Source organism: Tenrec ecaudatus, chromosome 12 (genome assembly GCF_050624435.1).
Source record: "Tenrec ecaudatus isolate mTenEca1 chromosome 12, mTenEca1.hap1, whole genome shotgun sequence".
Lineage (NCBI taxonomy): Eukaryota > Metazoa > Chordata > Mammalia > Afrosoricida > Tenrecidae > Tenrec > Tenrec ecaudatus.
This window is the reverse complement of record NC_134541.1, coordinates 86,506,704-86,513,038: the sequence shown is the minus strand read 5'-3', so window position 1 is coordinate 86,513,038 and position 6,335 is coordinate 86,506,704.

Genomic DNA, 6,335 nt, shown 5'->3' with positions numbered 1-6,335 from the left:
CTCCAGAAAGGCCCACCAATTTGTAAGGGAAGCTAATTCCTGACACATCAGGCTACACAGGGCTCTGCCTGTAAGCACTCACACTTCAAGATGCAGGTCCCTAAATGGAGTCCCTGAGTAGTGTGAACAACAGAGTGCTCAGCTACCAAACAAATGATTAGAGACTGAAGGCAACCTTAGAAGAAATCAACAACTTCTGAAGTTAGCCAATGAAAATCTTACGGAGCATAGTTTTACTCTGAAACCACATACGGTCACCATATGGAACCCAATGGTAGGCAAAATGATTGATATTTAACAAGTATTACTTAATTGAGATACAAGGAGCTCATTGGTAGCCAATCCTTCATGCCATGAATGCACAAGGGGTTTTTGAAAAAGGCCATGGGAAAATGGAATAAAAATAATGGAATTTTTCCATTTGGAAGCTACTGCATATCTTTTCCTAATAGATTATGCTAAACAGTGCAAAATTATGCTAAATAGAATAATGTCATAAATCTTTTTTAATTCCTCAAATATTGTACATCTTAAAAGTATTTAGGATCCCTGTTCATCTTCCATGATAATTCAGAAAGAATACTAAGCTATTTACATATAGCATCTCTCTTAAAGATCTATTAAAGCTGATATTAATTTTATTCTCTATCTATGGTAAAGAGACCAGTTAGGTTACCGTATATATGTACGATACACATAAAAACTTGAGAGCTGAAAATTTACAGAATGACTTTATTTTCCTGGGTCCTGCAAATTTTACAAATTCAACTGTGTGGTTTTTCATGTTATAGTTAGAAACTCAATCTCCTTGTAGTTTTGAATTTTCCTTCTTTGATAGATTGCCAGGTTTCATAGGTTCTGGCATGTGTGTACATATACACATGTGTGTCTTGCTTAGTTTTTTATGTCCCTGAGCATGATAATGGTTACCATGGATAGGTGTTCATGGAAAGGCTGGAAGTTTGTGTCTACTCAGTCTCCAGGGAAGAAAGCCTGGGTGATGCACTTGAGAAACCAGTCACTGAAACCCCTCGGCAACATCCCTGCACTCTGACTCACATGGAGTCTCCAGGAGTTGGTGTGGGTTTGATGGCAGATGCTTGATTTGGTTCATTCCTTTGGGGGAAAAATGAATTCTGGTATCATTTGCTACTCTGCAGGCTGGCAGTTCAACCTCACCAGCACATCTGCAAAAGGAAAATGAGGCTGGTTGCTTCTGTATAGATTTTGTTATCAGATACCTATGGAGGAACACTATGAGTCAGAATTGACTGTGTGGCAGTGAGTTTGTTTTGGGGGGTGGGACAAAGTTTCTAGGTGGCACAAACAGCTTGCACTAGACTGTTCCCCTGAGACTTGATGGGGGTAAACAGCCCGCATTACTGTGGAAGAACAGGAGATCTGCTTCCACAAACATGATGCTCTAGAAAAACTATGGAACAGTTCTGCTCTATAACACATGACATAGCCATGAGATGGAACTAACTCCATGACACCTAACCAAAGGGGAAATTGAACATGATCACATATTCTTGTCTATGTATACACATGGATATTACATTGAAATTATGACTAAATCAAAAACAAATATAATTCCCATTAAGAATCACCATGTCTGCAATGAATAACATGTCAGTGTGGCCCATCTAAATTAGTACGTGAAGAAGCCCCACTGCTCCAGTGGTTAAAGGACTGGCAGCTCCATGAAGTGGCCATCTGGTAACGCACGATTATAGCCTAGAAACCCCAAGGAGGAGTGGAAGGTGCTGTGACATCACTCACAGAATCCACTGTAGCGCAGTGGACAAAACAAGCCTCTTATCAAGAACGCGTGGATAAAAGGCTAGAACATTCAAGCATTACCATGCAGTGGGGCACAGAGAAAATGGTATCTTATTTTAAATAACATGCTATCTTACTATATATAACAGTTATATATCTGGAGGTTGCCTTCTATTAGAAATAATCATGACACAAATTTTAAAAGGAGGAGCTATTAGTAGGACTCAGTTCTTGAACAGCAAATGCAAACAAATTGAAGAGCTAACATATGAAAAAAAAGTAAATCAAAAGATTAATCAGGGCCACAGGGAAAAGGATCAAATGCAAAGCTTCACTGGAGCTGGCCGCCAGGAAACAGCTGGCGCTCAATCCATCGGGCCCCAAGCGCACTACTTGAACTCTGGTTTATACAGCAAGAAACCACGAACGGGCGGGAATACTTTTCTCCTCCGATCACAACTGTACACGCTGACTAAGGGGGGTGGAGCAGCTAGGGAACTTCCTGCTGATATCCAACATGGGCATGGGCAGCAGCCCACTAACATTTTGAATCTGGTGGGTCCGGGGACCAATGCAGAAATAGCAAGCTTAAGCAATGGAAATATAGAGGCGAGTGTCAGCAGGTTAGCAAATGAGACTTAGGGTCGTTCAGTCACAGTATGCAGCCATTAGGATGTGGATGTATGTCCACTATTAATGATTTCAAAATAAATCATGTGGGGAGAGGGGGTTGGGGAGGATGGGGACCAACTCAAGCATAAGCTGGAAAATATAGAAGCTAAATTCATCTGGTTAATTAATAAACATCAGGATATTTCAAACGCTTTCTGTATCCAGTAGGATAAATGATGGATTTCAATCTATGTCACTGTGAAAATAAAATAACTGAAATTACCAAAAAGTGCTGACCTTGACCACATGTGCCACTAACTTACATCAATTCTGACTCACAGTGACCCCCGAGAACAGAGTAGAACTGCCCTGTGGATTTTCAAAACTGAAACACTACAGGGGACGACCTATTATTTCTCCACATTAATACATAAAATGACTTGAAAATAAGTAAGTAAAATAATTGCTGGGTCCTGCAAATCAAAAGGATGTAAAAGGAAACCAAAACTCCCTATTAAAAATATGAGTGGATATTAAATCTGGGCCAGCAAGCTCTAAGAGCCAAGAAGGATCATAAGAGGGTGGCGGCAGGGGGGAAAGTGGCAGTTTAAAGAGAGATGAGCCATCAATGCAACCAATCTCTGAGATGAGGCTTATAGGGGAAACATCCCCCCCTGGGGCTCTTCACACTCCAAGTGGAAAAGTCCAGCATCCGCAGACACAAATCTCAGGAGCTGTATTAGAGATTAAAGTCTTAGCACTCCAGTGAGTAAAGCTCTATAGGATAGATGGCTGTAGATTAAGCCTCCATTGAATTCTTTCTGATCATCAAGCAAGGAAATAGATTAAATTGGCCCAGGGACAGAGGAACTGGGAAGGTGAATACCATTCACTGATCTCCAGGTAATGCAGAGGGTCCTATAATCAGGAGCCATTCCTTAGCAGTTGAGCTCTGACTGCCTGGGTCAGAAGGACTTGGAACAATCTTGTAAAATGCTCTATCTGGCAATGAAGGTGGCTCAGTTACAGTCCTGTCCCTGCTTCTGTAGTCCCATTTATAACATGCTGTACTGATGCTCCACCAATCAGAAACGTGTGACCGTTTCCTCTGTTGCAATCTTATTTCATTCGATTCCCGACTTGACTGTTTCCCTGAACTGCACTATGATCTCCATCCGGTGATGGGTCCGCGTCTTTGTATTCTCTTTGTCTCTTTTAATAATTAATAAATGTTCTCCGTAAATTATATTTGAGATTGGAGTTCCTTTTGTAGTCCAAATCAGAGCACAAGCTAGTTTTTGATGGGCAGAAATGGTTAAGAACATGCAGTAGAGTAAAAAGGAGACCGCGTTTTAAATATAGTTTAAAGAGAACATCTATTAAATCTTATGAGACAAAGACAGCACAAGGGCACAAACACATCATCTGAATGAAGGAAGCCACCAACAGGAGGTGGAAATGGCTTCCAAGGTTCACAACTGAGATGTGAGCCAAAGAGGGTGTGGGGGAGGGGCGGGGCAAAGGAAACTCACAAAAGCATGCATCTCAATGGCAGACATTCCATCCTTAGATAGCAGGCTTACAAAATGGGTCCAGGGCCTCCTGACCAATGCAGTCAGGGAAAGGCTAAAAGCAAGTGGCTCCTGACTAGGAGTCCCCTGGACTGTCTCCAGTTTGGTGACCTCCATCAAGGGCACACACTCAGGCAAACCTCCAAGAGAAACTGCTTCTCCATGGGCTGCCTGCAGAGGTGAAGCAAAGCCACCCTGCAAAGCCTGAGGGCCAGATTACCTACTACCTTGGTTCCTGGGCAGAAACCACTCAATAGAGGCTCACTCCATGTGGGGCTCTGCAATCTATGCAAGGACCAGATCTGTGCAGGGATTTGGGGCTGTCACTGCTCTGGTACCCCTTTGCAAAGCAGGGTGCTGAGAAGTTAAGCTCTAATACAGACCTCGGTCATCAGTGGGGTGGCCTGATGACTGAAAGGCTGCCTCTCCTTTCAGTAAAGGCCACTCTGGGGTCCCCATGCTCTCATGCCCGCGACCTGACACGAAGGGACAGGCCCCAGGCAAACCGCCCCCCCCCAAAAAAAAAAAAAACACGCAATCGCGCCTTTCTGGACGGAGGAGCTCTGAGCAGGAAAAACGGCCAGAGTATTCCCGCGCCCGAAGGCAAAGGCCTGCAACCAATTCAATAAGGATTTAACTGGAAATGTCCCAGGGGGTCGCGGCGACCTGGAACACTGTTGTATGGGGTGCGGGAAGTGTAACGTCCACGGGAACCCGGACACAGCTGGGACTCCAGGCCTGCAGGGGATTCCGCGCCAGGGATCAGCACAGAAACACAGAAACTCACCCACAGAAGCTCTTGGGCCGCACTCTTGGATCCTTCTCACTCAGAGGAAATGGGTTCAGCAGGAAACTATCACCTGGGGAGGGGGTGGGGTGGTCTCTGTGGGAAGGGGCGGGGCCTGGAGGTAATGAGGGTGTCGTGGAGGGAGGTTCCTGGAGGTGAGGCTCAGGGCCTGGCAAGGCAAAGGATTCATTCTTAGTAGTTTCTTCTTAGTCTGGAAGCCCTGCTGAAATCTGAGCACTTTGGGTGGCCCAGCTTGCATTTGAAAAGCATTTGCATTTGAATCCCAACACCACACAAGTCCAGGCACAAAGACAAACTGAAAGAAAAGTGATGGGTGGAAGGCATGCTTCCCAAGTGGGAATTTCCCCAAGAGACACTCCAGCAGCTAGGGCCACAGAGACACACACTTGACAGCATCTGCTGCCATCTGCTCCACCTGACCACATCTCTCCTGCTTTTCACCTGGACGCCTCTGAAACTCAGACACTGATTTCAGGCTCTGCTCCCTGTGCTTCAGGCTCTGCTCCCTGTGTATGATCAGGTGAGCATCAAGATGGGGAATCCCTGAAAATGCCAGTTATCCTGTTGTCTTCTTCTCCTCCCTTGCTCTCTCTCTCTCCCCGCACTGCTAAAGATTTATTTCCCCTCAATCTGTGGGTTCTTATGTTCACATAGGTTTTTATGAAACCTTTCTATGTGAATAAGTGTCTATTTCGACCAAGTTACAGTCAACTAATTGTCCTACACAGAATGTTTCCTTTAATATATTTCATGTGTTGAGGTCTCTCCTTTCTATTTCTATGTTATTGAGGGTTTTTATCAGGAATAGGTAGTAGATATTGTCAAATGCCTTTTACGCATCTATTAATATGATATGGTTCTTATTATTTGTCCTATTTATGTGGTTGGTTACATTAATTTTTTCTAATATTGAAACATTCTTGTATCCCTGGTAATAATCCCACTTAATCAAGTTGAAATATGAACTCAAAGTCAGGGATAGGCGCTCTCTAACTCAATCCATCCCATTTCCACAAATGTAAAGATAAACTGGTCTGATGTATGATCTACTCACTCACCTAAACCAATATTATGTAATCATCAAATATGTTCCTTTATTGTTAAAATATTAGTATAATATATTCTGTTGTAGAGTGTATTTTATAAATAATTTTACCCCATATTCTCTGTAGTCATAAAATTTTCTTTTAAAGTTTCTCATGCATTAATAAAAAGGTTTCTTGTACAAATCTATATTTATTCAATTTTGTCCTTTACTATTGATTCATATTGCAGGTATACATATTAAGACCATGATTATATTTTTTTCAACAAGATTCTGGAATGATTATTACTTTACTGCTTATTTTAAAAAGAAACACTCTAACATTTCAGTACTTATTGTACATACAGTCCCTGTACAAGAGAGGTTGTTGTTAGGTGTCACTAAGTTAGTTCCAAATCATAGTGACCATATCACCACAGGGAGAAACACTGGCTTGCCCTAAACCATCCTCATAATTGTTCTTATATTTGAGCCCATTGTCTCAGCCTCTTTCAATCTAAAAAGTTTTCCTCTTGTT